The 17,850-nt window shown below is 30.2% G+C and overlaps 2 protein-coding genes across 2 annotated transcripts in view; one reads left to right on the top strand and one right to left on the bottom strand.

Annotated features, from left to right (window-relative positions):
• LOC124014474 (tripartite motif-containing protein 14-like) overlaps positions 1–17,850 on the bottom strand; it is a 435,501-nt gene that overhangs the window by 98,746 nt on the left and 318,905 nt on the right. The window lies entirely within an intron of this gene.
• The window catches only part of sorcs2 (sortilin-related VPS10 domain containing receptor 2), a 606,252-nt gene that overhangs the window by 543,363 nt on the left and 45,039 nt on the right, over positions 1–17,850 (top strand). The gene's annotated exons all lie outside the window — the stretch shown is intronic.

The raw sequence follows: 17,850 nt of genomic DNA, 5'->3' as shown, positions 1-17,850 counted from the left end.
AACACTGAGTTACAGTAATAGAACACTACAGATGAGTTACATTAATAGAACACTATAGTTGAGTTACAGTAATAGAACACTGAGTTACATTAATAGAACACTGAGTAACAGTAATAGAACACTATAGTTGAGTTACATTAATAGAACACTGTACTTACAGTAATAGAACACTATAGTTGAGTTACAGTAATAGAACACTGAGTTACAGTAATAGAACACTATAGTTGAGTTACAGTAATAGAACACTGAGTAACAGTAATAGAACACAGAGTTACAGTAAAATAACACTATAGTTGAGTTACAGTAATAGAACACTATAGTTGAGTTACAGTAAAGGAACACTGAGTTACAGTAATAGAACACTATATTTGAGTTACAGTAATAGAACACTGAGTAACAGTAATAGAACACTATAGTTGAGTTACAGTAATAGAACACTGAGTAACAGTAATAGAACACTATAGTTGAGTTACAGTAATAGATCACTGAGTTATAGTAATAGAACACTATAGTTGAGATACAATAATAGAACACTGAGTTACAGTAAAATAACACTATAGTTGAGTTACAGTAATTGAACACTATAGTTGAGTTACAGTAATTGAACACTATAGTTGAGTTACAGTAATATAACACTATAGTTGAGTTACAGTAATAGAACACTATAGTTGAGTTACAGTGATAAAACACTATAGTTGATTTACAGTGATAAAACACTATAGATGAGTTACAGTAATAGAACACTATAGTTGAGTTACAGTAATAGAACACTATAGTTGAGTTACAGTAATAGAACACTGAGTTACAGTAATAGAACACTATAGATGAGTTACATTAATAGAACCCAATAGTTGAGTTACAGTAATAGATCACTGAGTTACAGTAATAGAACACTATAGTTGAGTGACAGTAATAAAACACTATAGTTGAGTTACAGTAATAGAACACTATAGTTGACTTACAGTAATAGAACACTGAGTTACAGTAATAAAACACTATAGTCGAGTTACAGTAATAGAACACTATAATTGAGTTACAGTAATGGAACACTGAGTTACAGTAATAGAACACTGAGCTACAGTAATAGAACACTATAGTTGAGTTACAGTAATAGAACACTGAGTTACAGTAATAGAACACTACAGTAGAGTTACAGTAATAGAACACTATAGTTGAGTTACAGTAATAGAACACTGAGTTACAGTAATAGAACACTATAGTTGAGTTACAGTAATAGAACACTATAGTTGAGTTACCGTAATAGAATACTATAGTCGAGTTTCAGTAATAGAACACTGAGTTACAGTAATAGAACACTATAGTTGAGTTACAGTAATAGAACACTATAGTTGAGTTACAGTAATAGATCACTGAGTTACAGTAATAGAACACTATAGTTGAGTTACAGTAATATAACACTACAGTTGAGTTACAGTAATGGAACACTGAGGTACAGTAATTGAACACTATATTTGAGTTACAGTAATAGAACACTGAGTAACAGTAATAGAACACTATAGTTGAGTTACAGTAATAGAACACTGAGTAACAGTAATAGAACACTATAGTTGAGTTACAGTAATAGATCACTGAGTTATAGTAATAGAACACTATAGTTGAGATACAATAATAGAACACTGAGTTACAGTAAAATAACACTATAGTTGAGTTACAGTAATTGAACACTATAGTTGAGTTACAGTAATTGAACACTATAGTTGAGTTACAGTAATATAACACTATAGTTGAGTTACAGTAATAGAACACTATAGTTGAGTTACAGTGATAAAACACTATAGTTGATTTACAGTGATAAAACACTATAGATGAGTTACAGTAATAGAACACTATAGTTGAGTTACAGTAATAGAACACTATAGTTGAGTGACAGTAATAAAACACTATAGTTGAGTTACAGTAATAGAACACTATAGTTGAGTTACAGTAATAGAACACTGAGTTACAGTAATAGAACACTATAGATGAGTTACATTAATAGAACCCTATAGTTGAGTTACAGTAATAGATCACTGAGTTACAGTAATAGAACACTATAGTTGAGTGACAGTAATAAAACACTATAGTTGAGTTACAGTAATAGAACACTATAGTTGACTTACAGTAATAGAACACTGAGTTACAGTAATAAAACACTATAGTCGAGTTACAGTAATAGAACACTATAATTGAGTTACAGTAATGGAACACTGAGTTACAGTAATAGAACACTGAGCTACAGTAATAGAACACTATAGTTGAGTTACAGTAATAGAACACTGAGTTACAGTAATAGAACACTACAGTAGAGTTACAGTAATAGAACACTATAGTTGAGTTACAGTAATAGAACACTGAGTTACAGTAATAGAACACTATAGTTGAGTTACAGTAATAGAACACTATAGTTGAGTTACCGTAATAGAATACTATAGTCGAGTTTCAGTAATAGAACACTGAGTTACAGTAATAGAACACTATAGTTGAGTTACAGTAATAGAACACTATAGTTGAGTTACAGTAATAGATCACTGAGTTACAGTAATAGAACACTATAGTTGAGTTACAGTAATATAACACTACAGTTGAGTTACAGTAATGGAACACTGAGGTACAGTAATTGAACACTATAGATGAGTTACAGTAATAAAACACTGAGTTACATTAATAGAAAACTGAGTAACAGTAATAGAACACTATAGTTGAGTTACAGTAATAGAACACTATAGTTGAGTTACATTAATAGAACACTGAGTTACAGTAATAGACCACTATAGTTGAGTTACAGTAATATAACACGATAGTTGAGTTACCGTAATAAAACACTATAGTTGAGTTACAGTAATAAAACACTGAGTTACATTAATAGAAAACTGAGTAACAGTAATAGAACACTATAGTTGAGTTACAGTAATAGAACACTATAGTTGAGTTACATTAATAGAACACTGAGTTACAGTAATAGACCACTATAGTTGAGTTACAGTAATAGAACACTATAGTTGAGTTACAGTAATAAAACACTATAGTTGAGTTACAGTAATAGAACACTGAGTTACAGTAATAGAACACTATAGTTGAGTTACAGTAATAGATCACTGAGTTACAGTAATAGAACACTATAGTTGAGTTACAGTAATAGAACACTTAGTTACAGTAATAGAACACTATAGTTGAGTTACAGTAATAGAACACTGAGTTACAGTAATAGAACACTATAGTTTAATTAAAGTAATAGAACACTATAATTGAGTTACAGTAATGGAACACTGAGTTACAGTAATAGAACACTGAGCTACAGTAATAGAACACTATAGTTGAGTTACAGTAATAGAACACTGAGTTACAGTAATAGAACACTATAGTTGAGTTACAGTAATAGAACACTATAGTTGAGTTACAGTAATAGAACACTGAGTTACAGTAATAGAACACTATAGTTGAATTACAGTAATAGAACACTATAGTTGAGTTACAGTAATAGATCACTATAGATTAGTAACAGTAATAGAATACTATAGTTGAGTTACAGTAATAGATCACTGAGTTACAATAATAGGACACTATAGTTGAGTTACAGTAATAGATCACTGAGTTACAGTAATAGAACACTATAGTTGAGTTACAGTAATAGAACACTGAGTTACAGTAATAGAACACTATAGTTTAATTAAAGTAATAGAACACTGAGTTACAGTAATAGAACACTATAGTTGAGTTACAGTAATAGAACACTGAGTAACAGTAATAGAACACTATAGTTGAGTTACAGTAATAGAACACTGAGTAACAGTAATAGAACACTATAGTTGAGTTACAGTAATAGATCACTGAGTTATAGTAATAGAACACTATAGTTGAGATACAATAATAGAACACTGAGTTACAGTAAAATAACACTATAGTTGAGTTACAGTAATTGAACACTATAGTTGAGTTACAGTAATTGAACACTATAGTTGAGTTACAGTAATATAACACTATAGTTGAGTTACAGTAATAGAACACTATAGTTGAGTTACAGTGATAAAACACTATAGTTGATTTACAGTGATAAAACACTATAGATGAGTTACAGTAATAGAACACTATAGTTGAGTTACAGTAATAGAACACTATAGTTGAGTTACAGTAATAGAACACTGAGTTACAGTAATAGAACACTATAGATGAGTTACATTAATAGAACCTAATAGTTGAGTTACAGTAATAGATCACTGAGTTACAGTAATAGAACACTATAGTTGAGTGACAGTAATAAAACACTATAGTTGAGTTACAGTAATAGAACACTATAGTTGACTTACAGTAATAGAACACTGAGTTACAGTAATAAAACACTATAGTCGAGTTACAGTAATAGAACACTATAATTGAGTTACAGTAATGGAACACTGAGTTACAGTAATAGAACACTGAGCTACAGTAATAGAACACTATAGTTGAGTTACAGTAATAGAACACTGAGTTACAGTAATAGAACACTACAGTAGAGTTACAGTAATAGAACACTATAGTTGAGTTACAGTAATAGAACACTGAGTTACAGTAATAGAACACTATAGTTGAGTTACAGTAATAGAACACTATAGTTGAGTTACCGTAATAGAATACTATAGTCGAGTTTCAGTAATAGAACACTGAGTTACAGTAATAGAACACTATAGTTGAGTTACAGTAATAGAACACTATAGTTGAGTTACAGTAATAGATCACTGAGTTACAGTAATAGAACACTATAGTTGAGTTACAGTAATATAACACTACAGTTGAGTTACAGTAATGGAACACTGAGGTACAGTAATTGAACACTATATTTGAGTTACAGTAATAGAACACTGAGTAACAGTAATAGAACACTATAGTTGAGTTACAGTAATAGAACACTGAGTAACAGTAATAGAACACTATAGTTGAGTTACAGTAATAGATCACTGAGTTATAGTAATAGAACACTATAGTTGAGATACAATAATAGAACACTGAGTTACAGTAAAATAACACTATAGTTGAGTTACAGTAATTGAACACTATAGTTGAGTTACAGTAATTGAACACTATAGTTGAGTTACAGTAATATAACACTATAGTTGAGTTACAGTAATAGAACACTATAGTTGAGTTACAGTGATAAAACACTATAGTTGATTTACAGTGATAAAACACTATAGATGAGTTACAGTAATAGAACACTATAGTTGAGTTACAGTAATAGAACACTATAGTTGAGTGACAGTAATAAAACACTATAGTTGAGTTACAGTAATAGAACACTATAGTTGAGTTACAGTAATAGAACACTGAGTTACAGTAATAGAACACTATAGATGAGTTACATTAATAGAACCCTATAGTTGAGTTACAGTAATAGATCACTGAGTTACAGTAATAGAACACTATAGTTGAGTGACAGTAATAAAACACTATAGTTGAGTTACAGTAATAGAACACTATAGTTGACTTACAGTAATAGAACACTGAGTTACAGTAATAAAACACTATAGTCGAGTTACAGTAATAGAACACTATAATTGAGTTACAGTAATGGAACACTGAGTTACAGTAATAGAACACTGAGCTACAGTAATAGAACACTATAGTTGAGTTACAGTAATAGAACACTGAGTTACAGTAATAGAACACTACAGTAGAGTTACAGTAATAGAACACTATAGTTGAGTTACAGTAATAGAACACTGAGTTACAGTAATAGAACACTATAGTTGAGTTACAGTAATAGAACACTGAGTTACAGTAATAAAACACTATAGTCGAGTTACAGTAATAGAACACTATAATTGAGTTACAGTAATGGAACACTGAGTTACAGTAATAGAACACTGAGCTACAGTAATAGAACACTATAGTTGAGTTACAGTAATAGAACACTGAGTTACAGTAATAGAACACTACAGTAGAGTTACAGTAATAGAACACTATAGTTGAGTTACAGTAATAGAACACTGAGTTACAGTAATAGAACACTATAGTTGAGTTACAGTAATAGAACACTATAGTTGAGTTACCGTAATAGAATACTATAGTCGAGTTTCAGTAATAGAACACTGAGTTACAGTAATAGAACACTATAGTTGAGTTACAGTAATAGAACACTATAGTTGAGTTACAGTAATAGATCACTGAGTTACAGTAATAGAACACTATAGTTGAGTTACAGTAATATAACACTACAGTTGAGTTACAGTAATGGAACACTGAGGTACAGTAATTGAACACTATAGATGAGTTACAGTAATAAAACACTGAGTTACATTAATAGAAAACTGAGTAACAGTAATAGAACACTATAGTTGAGTTACAGTAATAGAACACTATAGTTGAGTTACATTAATAGAACACTGAGTTACAGTAATAGACCACTATAGTTGAGTTACAGTAATATAACACGATAGTTGAGTTACCGTAATAAAACACTATAGTTGAGTTACAGTAATAAAACACTGAGTTACATTAATAGAAAACTGAGTAACAGTAATAGAACACTATAGTTGAGTTACAGTAATAGAACACTATAGTTGAGTTACATTAATAGAACACTGAGTTACAGTAATAGACCACTATAGTTGAGTTACAGTAATAGAACACTATAGTTGAGTTACAGTAATAAAACACTATAGTTGAGTTACAGTAATAGAACACTGAGTTACAGTAATAGAACACTATAGTTGAGTTACAGTAATAGATCACTGAGTTACAGTAATAGAACACTATAGTTGAGTTACAGTAATAGAACACTTAGTTACAGTAATAGAACACTATAGTTGAGTTACAGTAATAGAACACTGAGTTACAGTAATAGAACACTATAGTTTAATTAAAGTAATAGAACACTATAATTGAGTTACAGTAATGGAACACTGAGTTACAGTAATAGAACACTGAGCTACAGTAATAGAACACTATAGTTGAGTTACAGTAATAGAACACTGAGTTACAGTAATAGAACACTATAGTTGAGTTACAGTAATAGAACACTATAGTTGAGTTACAGTAATAGAACACTGAGTTACAGTAATAGAACACTATAGTTGAATTACAGTAATAGAACACTATAGTTGAGTTACAGTAATAGATCACTATAGATTAGTAACAGTAATAGAATACTATAGTTGAGTTACAGTAATAGATCACTGAGTTACAATAATAGGACACTATAGTTGAGTTACAGTAATAGATCACTGAGTTACAGTAATAGAACACTATAGTTGAGTTACAGTAATAGAACACTGAGTTACAGTAATAGAACACTATAGTTTAATTAAAGTAATAGAACACTGAGTTACAGTAATAGAACACTATAGTTGAGTTACAGTAATAGAACACTGAGTAACAGTAATAGAACACAGAGTTACAGTAAAATAACACTATAGTTGAGTTACAGTAATAGAACACTATAGTTGAGTTACAGTAAAGGAACACTGAGTTACAGTAATAGAACACTATATTTGAGTTACAGTAATAGAACACTGAGTAACAGTAATAGAACACTATAGTTGAGTTACAGTAATAGAACACTGAGTAACAGTAATAGAACACTATAGTTGAGTTACAGTAATAGATCACTGAGTTATAGTAATAGAACACTATAGTTGAGATACAATAATAGAACACTGAGTTACAGTAAAATAACACTATAGTTGAGTTACAGTAATTGAACACTATAGTTGAGTTACAGTAATTGAACACTATAGTTGAGTTACAGTAATATAACACTATAGTTGAGTTACAGTGATAAAACACTATAGTTGATTTACAGTGATAAAACACTATAGATGAGTTACAGTAATAGAACACTATAGTTGAGTTACAGTAATAGAACACTATAGTTGAGTGACAGTAATAAAACACTATAGTTGAGTTACAGTAATAGAACACTATAGATGAGTTACAGTAATAGAACCCTATAGTTGAGTTACAGTAATAGATCACTGAGTTACAGTAATAGAACACTATAGTTGAGTGACAGTAATAAAACACTATAGTTGAGTTACAGTAATAGAACACTATAGTTGACTTACAGTAATAGAACACTGAGTTACAGTAATAAAACACTATAGTCGAGTTACAGTAATAGAACACTATAATTGAGTTACAGTAATGGAACACTGAGTTACAGTAATAGAACACTGAGCTACAGTGATAGAACACTATAGTTGAGTTACAGTAATAGAACACTGAGTTACAGTAATAGAACACTACAGATGAGTTACAGTAATAGAACACTATAGTTGAGTTACAGTAATAGAACACTGAGTTACAGTAATAGAACACTATAGTTGAGTTACAGTAATAGAACACTATAGTTGAGTTACCGTAATAGAATACTATAGTCGAGTTTCAGTAATAGAACACTGAGTTACAGTAATAGAACACGATAGTTGAGTTACCGTAATAAAACACTATAGTTGAGTTACAGTAATAAAACACTGAGTTACATTAATAGAAAACTGAGTAACAGTAATAGAACACTATAGTTGAGTTACAGTAATAGAACACTATAGTTGAGTTACATTAATAGAACACTGAGTTACAGTAATAGACCACTATAGTTGAGTTACAGTAATAGAACACTATAGTTGAGTTACAGTAATAAAACACTATAGTTGAGTTACAGTAATAGAACACTGAGTTACAGTAATAGAACACTATAGTTGAGTTACAGTAATAGATCACTGAGTTACAGTAATAGAACACTATAGTTGAGTTACAGTAATAGATCACTGAGTTACAGTAATAGAACACTATAGTTGAGTTACAGTAATAGAACACTGAGTTACAGTAATAGAACACTATAGTTTAATTAAAGTAATAGAACACTATAATTGAGTTACAGTAATGGAACACTGAGTTACAGTAATAGAACACTGAGCTACAGTAATAGAACACTATAGTTGAGTTACAGTAATAGAACACTGAGTTACAGTAATAGAACACTATAGTTGAGTTACAGTAATAGAACACTATAGTTGAGTTACAGTAATAGAACACTGAGTTACAGTAATAGAACACTATAGTTGAATTACAGTAATAGAACACTATAGTTGAGTTACAGTAATAGATCACTATAGATTAGTAACAGTAATAGAATACTATAGTTGAGTTACAGTAATAGATCACTGAGTTACAATAATAGGACACTATAGTTGAGTTACAGTAATAGATCACTGAGTTACAGTAATAGAACACTATAGTTGAGTTACAGTAATAGAACACTGAGTTACAGTAATAGAACACTATAGTTTAATTAAAGTAATAGAACACTGAGTTACAGTAATAGAACACTATAGTTGAGTTACAGTAATAGAACACTGAGTAACAGTAATAGAACACAGAGTTACAGTAAAATAACACTATAGTTGAGTTACAGTAATAGAACACTATAGTTGAGTTACAGTAAAGGAACACTGAGTTACAGTAATAGAACACTATATTTGAGTTACAGTAATAGAACACTGAGTAACAGTAATAGAACACTATAGTTGAGTTACAGTAATAGAACACTGAGTAACAGTAATAGAACACTATAGTTGAGTTACAGTAATAGATCACTGAGTTATAGTAATAGAACACTATAGTTGAGATACAATAATAGAACACTGAGTTACAGTAAAATAACACTATAGTTAAGTTACAGTAATTGAACACTATAGTTGAGTTACAGTAATTGAACACTATAGTTGAGTTACAGTAATATAACACTATAGTTGAGTTACAGTAATAGAACACTATAGTTGAGTTACAGTGATAAAACACTATAGTTGATTTACAGTGATAAAACACTATAGATGAGTTACAGTAATAGAACACTATAGTTGAGTTACAGTAATAGAACACTATAGTTGAGTGACAGTAATAAAACACTATAGTTGAGTTACAGTAATAGAACACTATAGTTGAGTTACAGTAATAGAACACTGAGTTACAGAAATAGAACACTATAGATGAGTTACATTAATAGAACCCTATAGTTGAGTTACAGTAATAGATCACTGAGTTACAGTAATAGAACACTATAGTTGAGTGACAGTAATAAAACACTATAGTTGAGTTACAGTAATAGAACACTATAGTTGACTTACAGTAATAGAACACTGAGTTACAGTAATAAAACACTATAGTCGAGTTACAGTAATAGAACACTATAATTGAGTTACAGTAATGGAACACTGAGTTACAGTAATAGAACACTGAGCTACAGTAATAGAACACTATAGTTGAGTTACAGTAATAGAACACTGAGTTACAGTAATAGAACACTACAGATGAGTTACAGTAATAGAACACTATAGTTGAGTTACCGTAATAGAATACTATAGTCGAGTTTCAGTAATAGAACACTGAGTTACAGTAATAGAACACTATAGTTGAGTTACAGTAATAGAACACTATAGTTGAGTTACAGTAATAGATCACTGAGTTACAGTAATAGAACACTATAGTTGAGTTACAGTAATATAACACTACAGTTGAGTTACAGTAATGGAACACTGAGGTACAGTAATTGAACACTATAGATGAGTTACAGTAATAAAACACTGAGTTACATTAATAGAAAACTGAGTAACAGTAATAGAACACTATAGTTGAGTTACAGTAATAGAACACTATAGTTGAGTTACATTAATAGAACACTGAGTTACAGTAATAGACCACTATAGTTGAGTTACAGTAATATAACACGATAGTTGAGTTACAGTAATAAAACACTATAGTTGAGTTACAGTAATAAAACACTGAGTTACATTAATAGAAAACTGAGTAACAGTAATAGAACACTATAGTTGAGTTACAGTAATAGAACACTATAGTTGAGTTACATTAATAGAACACTGAGTTACAGTAATAGACCACTATAGTTGAGTTACAGTAATAGAACACTATAGTTGAGTTACAGTAATAAAACACTATAGTTGAGTTACAGTAATAGAACACTGAGTTACAGTAATAGAACACTATAGTTGAGTTACAGTAATAGATCACTGAGTTACAGTAATAGAACACTATAGTTGAGTTACAGTAATAGAACACTTAGTTACAGTAATAGAACACTATAGTTTAGTTACAGTAATAGAACACTGAGTTACAGTAATAGAACACTATAGTTTAATTAAAGTAATAGAACACTATAATTGAGTTACAGTAATGGAACACTGAGTTACAGTAATAGAACACTGAGCTACAGTAATAGAACACTATAGTTGAGTTACAGTAATAGAACACTGAGTTACAGTAATAGAACACTATAGTTGAGTTACAGTAATAGAACACTATAGTTGAGTTACAGTAATAGAACACTGAGTTACAGTAATAGAACACTATAGTTGAATTACAGTAATAGAACACTATAGTTGAGTTACAGTAATAGATCACTATAGATTAGTAACAGTAATAGAATACTATAGTTGAGTTACAGTAATAGATCACTGAGTTACAATAATAGGACACTATAGTTGAGTTACAGTAATAGATCACTGAGTTACAGTAATAGAACACTATAGTTGAGTTACAGTAATAGAACACTGAGTTACAGTAATAGAACACTATAGTTTAATTAAAGTAATAGAACACTGAGTTACAGTAATAGAACACTATAGTTGAGTTACAGTAATAGAACACTGAGTAACAGTAATAGAACACAGAGTTACAGTAAAATAACACTATAGTTGAGTTACAGTAATAGAACACTATAGTTGAGTTACAGTAAAGGAACACTGAGTTACAGTAATAGAACACTATATTTGAGTTACAGTAATAGAACACTGAGTAACAGTAATAGAACACTATAGTTGAGTTACAGTAATAGAACACTGAGTAACAGTAAAAGAACACTATAGTTGAGTTACAGTAATAGATCACTGAGTTATAGTAATAGAACACTATAGTTGAGATACAATAATAGAACACTGAGTTACAGTAAAATAACACTATAGTTGAGTTACAGTAATTGAACACTATAGTTGAGTTACAGTAATTGAACACTATAGTTGAGTTACAGTAATATAACACTATAGTTGAGTTACAGTAATAGAACACTATAGTTGAGTTACAGTGATAAAACACTATAGTTGATTTACAGTGATAAAACACTATAGATGAGTTACAGTAATAGAACACTATAGTTGAGTTACAGTAATAGAACACTATAGTTGAGTGACAGTAATAAAACACTATAGTTGAGTTACAGTAATAGAACACTATAGTTGAGTTACAGTAATAGAACACTGAGTTACAGTAATAGAACACTATAGATGAGTTACATTAATAGAACCCTATAGTTGAGTTACAGTAATAGATCACTGAGTTACAGTAATAGAACACTATAGTTGAGTGACAGTAATAAAACACTATAGTTGAGTTACAGTAATAGAACACTATAGTTGACTTACAGTAATAGAACACTGAGTTACAGTAATAAAACACTATAGTGAGTTACAGTAATAGAACACTATAATTGAGTTACAGTAATGGAACACTGAGTTACAGTAATAGAACACTGAGCTACAGTAATAGAACACTATAGTTGAGTTACAGTAATAGAACACTGAGTTACAGTAATAGAACACTACAGATGAGTTACAGTAATAGAACACTATAGTTGAGTTACAGTAATAGAACACTGAGTTACAGTAATAGAACACTATAGTTGAGTTACAGTAATAGAACACTATAGTTGAGTTACCGTAATAGAATACTATAGTCGAGTTTCAGTAATAGAACACTGAGTTACAGTAATAGAACACTATAGTTGAGTTACAGTAATAGAACACTATAGTTGAGTTACAGTAATAGATCACTGAGTTACAGTAATAGAACACTATAGTTGAGTTACAGTAATATAACACTACAGTTGAGTTACAGTAATGGAACACTGAGGTACAGTAATAGAACACTATAGATGAGTTACAGTAATAAAACACTGAGTTACATTAATAGAAAACTGAGTAACAGTAATAGAACACTATAGTTGAGTTACAGTAATAGAACACTATAGTTGAGTTACATTAATAGAACACTGAGTTACAGTAATAGACCACTATAGTTGAGTTACAGTAATATAACACGATAGTTGAGTTACGTAATAAAACACTATAGTTGAGTTACAGTAATAAAACACTGAGTTACATTAATAGAAAACTGAGTAACAGTAATAGAACACTATAGTTGAGTTACATTAATAGAACACTGAGTTACAGTAATAGACCACTATAGTTGAGTTACAGTAATAGAACACTATAGTTGAGTTACAGTAATAAAACACTATAGTTGAGTTACAGTAATAGAACACTGAGTTACAGTAATAGAACACTATAGTTGAGTTACAGTAATAGATCACTGAGTTACAGTAATAGAACACTATAGTTGAGTTACAGTAATAGATCACTGAGTTACAGTAATAGAACACTATAGTTGAGTTACAGTAATAGAACACTGAGTTACAGTAATAGAACACTATAGTTTAATTAAAGTAATAGAACACTATAATTGAGTTACAGTAATGGAACACTGAGTTACAGTAATAGAACACTGAGCTACAGTAATAGAACACTATAGTTGAGTTACAGTAATAGAACACTGAGTTACAGTAATAGAACACTATAGTTGAGTTACAGTAATAGAACACTATAGTTGAGTTACAGTAATAGAACACTGAGTTACAGTAATAGAACACTATAGTTGAATTACAGTAATAGAACACTATAGTTGAGTTACAGTAATAGATCACTATAGATTAGTAACAGTAATAGAATACTATAGTTGAGTTACAGTAATAGATCACTGAGTTACAATAATAGGACACTATAGTTGAGTTACAGTAATAGATCACTGAGTTACAGTAATAGAACACTATAGTTGAGTTACAGTAATAGAACACTGAGTTACAGTAATAGAACACTATAGTTTAATTAAAGTAATAGAACACTGAGTTACAGTAATAGAACACTATAGTTGAGTTACAGTAATAGAACACTGAGTAACAGTAATAGAACACAGAGTTACAGTAAAATAACACTATAGTTGAGTTACAGTAATAGAACACTATAGTTGAGTTACAGTAAAGGAACACTGAGTTACAGTAATAGAACACTATATTTGAGTTACAGTAATAGAACACTGAGTAACAGTAATAGAACACTATAGTTGAGTTACAGTAATAGAACACTGAGTAACAGTAATAGAACACTATAGTTGAGTTACAGTAATAGATCACTGAGTTATAGTAATAGAACACTATAGTTGAGATACAATAATAGAACACTGAGTTACAGTAAAATAACACTATAGTTAAGTTACAGTAATTGAACACTATAGTTGAGTTACAGTAATTGAACACTATAGTTGAGTTACAGTAATATAACACTATAGTTGAGTTACAGTAATAGAACACTATAGTTGAGTTACAGTGATAAAACACTATAGTTGATTTACAGTGATAAAACACTATAGATGAGTTACAGTAATAGAACACTATAGTTGAGTTACAGTAATAGAACCCTATAGTTGAGTTACAGTAATAGATCACTGAGTTACAGTAATAGAACACTATAGTTGAGTGACAGTAATAAAACACTATAGTTGAGTTACAGTAATAGAACACTATAGTTGACTTACAGTAATAGAACACTGAGTTACAGTAATAAAACACTATAGTCGAGTTACAGTAATAGAACACTATAATTGAGTTACAGTAATGGAACACTGAGTTACAGTAATAGAACACTGAGCTACAGTAATAGAACACTATAGTTGAGTTACAGTAATAGAACACTGAGCTACAGTAATAGAACACTACAGATGAGTTACAGTAATAGAACACTATAGTTGAGTTACCGTAATAGAATACTATAGTCGAGTTTCAGTAATAGAACACTGAGTTACAGTAATAGAACACTATAGTTGAGTTACAGTAATAGAACACTATAGTTGAGTTACAGTAATAGATCACTGAGTTACAGTAATAGAACACTATAGTTGAGTTACAGTAATATAACACTACAGTTGAGTTACAGTAATGGAACACTGAGGTACAGTAATTGAACACTATAGATGAGTTACAGTAATAAAACACTGAGTTACATTAATAGAAAACTGAGTAACAGTAATAGAACACTATAGTTGAGTTACAGTAATAGAACACTATAGTTGAGTTACATTAATAGAACACTGAGTTACAGTAATAGACCACTATAGTTGAGTTACAGTAATATAACACGATAGTTGAGTTACAGTAATAAAACACTATAGTTGAGTTACAGTAATAAAACACTGAGTTACATTAATAGAAAACTGAGTAACAGTAATAGAACACTATAGTTGAGTTACATTAATAGAACACTGAGTTACAGTAATAGACCACTATAGTTGAGTTACAGTAATAGAACACTATAGTTGAGTTACAGTAATAAAACACTATAGTTGAGTTACAGTAATAGAACACTGAGTTACAGTAATAGAACACTATAGTTGAGTTACAGTAATAGATCACTGAGTTACAGTAATAGAACACTATAGTTGAGTTACAGTAATAGATCACTGAGTTACAGTAATAGAACACTATAGTTGAGTTAAAGTAATAGAACACTGAGTTACAGTAATAGAACACTATAGTTTAATTAAAGTAATAGAACACTATAATTGAGTTACAGTAATGGAACACTGAGTTACAGTAATAGAACACTGAGCTACAGTAATAGAACACTATAGTTGAGTTACAGTAATAGAACACTGAGTTACAGTAATAGAACACTATAGTTGAGTTACAGTAATAGAACACTATAGTTGAGTTACAGTAATAGAACACTGAGTTACAGTAATAGAACACTATAGTTGAATTACAGTAATAGAACACTATAGTTGAGTTACAGTAATAGATCACTATAGATTAGTAACAGTAATAGAATACTATAGTTGAGTTACAGTAATAGATCAATGAGTTACAATAATAGGACACTATAGTTGAGTTACAGTAATAGATCACTGAGTTACAGTAATAGAACACTATAGTTGAGTTACAGTAATAGAACACTGAGTTACAGTAATAGAACACTATAGTTTAATTAAAGTAATAGAACACTGAGTTACAGTAATAAAACACTATAGTTGAGTTACAGTAATAGAACACTGAGTTACAGTAATAGAACACTATAATTGAGTTACAGTAATAGAACACTGAGTTACAGTAATAGAACACTATAGTTTAATTAAAGTAATTGAACACTGAGTTACAGTAATAAAACACTATAGTTGAGTTACAGTAATAGAACACTGAGTTACAGTAATAGAACACTGACCTACTAGAACACTATAGTTGAGTTACAGTAATAGAACACTGAGTTACAGTAATAGAACACTTTAGTTGAGTTACATTAATAGAACACTGAGTTATAGTAATAGAACACTATAGTTAAGTTACAGTAATAGAACACTATAGTGAGTTACAGTAATAGAACACTATAATTGAGTTACAGTAATGGAACACTGAGTTACAGTAATAGAACACTGAGCTACAGTAATAGAACACTATAGTTGCGTTACAGTAATAGAACACTGAGTTACAGTAATAGAACACTACAGATGAGTTACAGTAATAGAACACTATAGTTGAGTTACAGTAATAGAACACTGAGTTACAGTAATAGAACACTATAGTTGAGTTACAGTAATAGAACACTATAGTTGAGTTACCGTAATAGAATACTATAGTCGAGTTACAGTAATAGAACACTGAGTTACAGTAATAGAACACTATAGTTGAGTTACAGTAATAGAACACTATAGTTGAGTTACAGTAATAGATCACTGAGTTACAGTAATAGAACACTATAGTTGAGTTACAGTAATATAACACTACAGTTGAGTTACAGTAATGGAACACTGAGGTACAGTAATTGAACACTATAGATGAGTTACAGTAATAAAACACTGAGTTACATTAATAGAAAACTGAGTAACAGTAATAGAACACTATAGTTGAGTTACAGTAATAGAACACTATAGTTGAGTTACATTAATAGAACACTGAGTTACAGTAATAGACCACTATAGTTGAGTTACAGTAATAGAACACTATAGTTGAGTTACAGTAATAAAACACTATAGTTGAGTTACAGTAATAGAACACTGAGTTACAGTAATAGAACACTATAGTTGAGTTACAGTAATAGATCACTGAGTTACAGTAATAGAACACTATAGTTGAGTTACAGTAATAGATCACTGAGTTACAGTAATAGAACACTATAGTTGAGTTACAGTAATAGAACACTGAGTTACAGTAATAGAACACTATAGTTGAGTTACAGTAATAGAACACTGAGTTACAGTAATAGAACACTATAGTTTAATTAAAGTAATAGAACACTATAATTGAGTTACAGTAATGGAACACTGAGTTACAGTAATAGAACACTGAGCTACAGTAATAGAACACTATAGTTGAGTTACAGTAATAGAACACTGAGTTACAGTAATAGAACACTATAGTTGAGTTACAGTAATAGAACACTATAGTTGAGTTACAGTAATAGAACACTGAGTTACAGTAATAGAACACTATAGTTGAATTACAGTAATAGAACACTATAGTTGAGTTACAGTAATAGATCACTGAGTTACACTAATAGAACACTATAGATTAGTTACAGTAATAGAACACTATAGTTGAGTTACAGTAATAGATCACTGAGTTACAGTAATAGGACACTATAGTTGAGTTACAGTAATAGATCACTGAGTTACAGTAATAGAACACTATAGTTGAGTTACAGTAATAGAACACTGAGTTACAGTAATAGAACACTATAGTTTAATTAAAGTAATAGAACACTGAGTTAC

Source organism: Oncorhynchus gorbuscha, linkage group LG25 (genome assembly GCF_021184085.1).
Source record: "Oncorhynchus gorbuscha isolate QuinsamMale2020 ecotype Even-year linkage group LG25, OgorEven_v1.0, whole genome shotgun sequence".
NCBI classification, from domain to species: Eukaryota; Metazoa; Chordata; class Actinopteri; order Salmoniformes; family Salmonidae; genus Oncorhynchus; species Oncorhynchus gorbuscha.
This window is presented reverse-complemented; position numbering and strand designations above follow the sequence as displayed.